Source organism: Cryptotermes secundus, unplaced genomic scaffold, assembly GCF_002891405.2.
Source record: "Cryptotermes secundus unplaced genomic scaffold, Csec_1.0 scaffold215, whole genome shotgun sequence".
NCBI classification, from domain to species: domain Eukaryota; kingdom Metazoa; phylum Arthropoda; class Insecta; order Blattodea; family Kalotermitidae; genus Cryptotermes; species Cryptotermes secundus.
This window is the reverse complement of record NW_019743150.1, coordinates 1,584,533-1,586,226: the sequence shown is the minus strand read 5'-3', so window position 1 is coordinate 1,586,226 and position 1,694 is coordinate 1,584,533.

The window sequence follows — 1,694 nt, the reverse complement described above, 5'->3', positions numbered from 1 at the left end:
TTATTATTATTGGAGGGGGTGGGTTTCCCCATACACCGCGACTAATAGTCTATTGTAGGTCGCCCTTTGATATTCTACCAGTCGCCATAACCTGCCGGTACTGGTGCTTGCTATCAGCCCCATTCAGCCAACGAGGTCGGCCCTCGGTACCCGATACTTCCCCCATCTACCGGAGGCATTGGAAACTACTTGGGCGGGAAACTTGCCTAATTTTGCTCAGAGATCTCCTAGAGACATGAGGATCTTTTACGTGCCGTAAATCTACGACACGGGACCCACGGCTTAAAGTCCCTCCCGGAATTTTTCCGCCCTTAAAAATTCCACGACCTCCGCCGGGTTTGAACCCGCGTACATTGAGTCATGAGGTGGGAACGTTACCCCTAGACTATGGAGGCCGCTTAAAGTAGGCTATTAGTTCTTCCCAGAACTTCTCGTAATATTATCCTCCCAACAACGTTTAGGTCTTCCTAGTGGTGTCTTTCCTTCTACATTTCCCATCAAAACACAGTATGCATTCCTCCTTTCCCCGTGCGTTCTACATGCCCTGCCCACCTCATCCTCCTCGACTTGATCATTCTAATTATCGTGAAAGCATAAGGGAAATATAGATCAGCAGCGTGTACCGTGCCGACGGAGCCGCCGGGATTTTCTGAAGGGGAAAGTTGGTATATATATATAATCTGAAACACAAAACATGATGGAACCAATGAAGAATGAAAGTGGGTAGCCAGAAAATTTGATCAGAAACTTAGGTTTACGCCGTTTAAGATGTTTGTTCATGACATAGCTGCATTATTCAGGATACTTTATAAGACTGCTGAAGCAACTTCTAATTTTTAGAATTAATTTGGCATATTTCAATCTATTTCCAATTCTCATTCTTTTCCCCAGAAATCCAGGGGGTGGTGCAGATGCCTAGCTCCCACTGTGCCGGTGCCCACGTCTGTGTCCACGGACGGAACGACATTACGAAAGCACCAAAAAGAGACGTCAGTGTTCAGAAAGAGACGAAGGCATGTAGGGGGATAATTGTATAATAATTTGCAACGGGAAGAACCGTAAGTCCCTCCCGGGTCGCAACCGGCTGCTGGCACACGCCACACAGCAGCCGCAAGGTTGCAAACGATAACATAATTACTTGCGGTTTGTGGGGATGTCACACACTTACAATGGGACGCTGCAACGTGACCGGCCCAACCGCTCTGCATGGTTTCATGACAATCGATTATTGATGGACGTTCAGAAGACGAAAAATATACATTGATATACAAACCTGACGGGGGCACGCGGTAGCGCAGTTGGTTGAGGCACTATGCTACAAGCCGGAAGGTCGCGGGTTCGAGTTCCGATGTCACTAGATTTTTCAATCGACCTAATCCTTCCAGCCGCACTATAGTCCTTGAGTCGACTCAGCTTCTAACAAAAATGAGTACCAGGAATCTTCCAGGGGGTAAAGGGTGGCCGACGTGTAAGACTGACAACCTCACCGCCATCTGTGAGTCGAATGTTTAGAAAAGGTGGGAGCCTCGACGTCTCACAACCTTAAGGTTCTCATGGCCTGTTACAGGGATAGCTTTAAAATAAAAAATATATACCTGATGTAGTAGTAGTAGTAGTAGGAGGAGGAGGAGGAGGAGGAGGAGGCTCCCATATTTCCTAGACGACCGACTCAGAGATGGCGGTGAGGTTGTCAG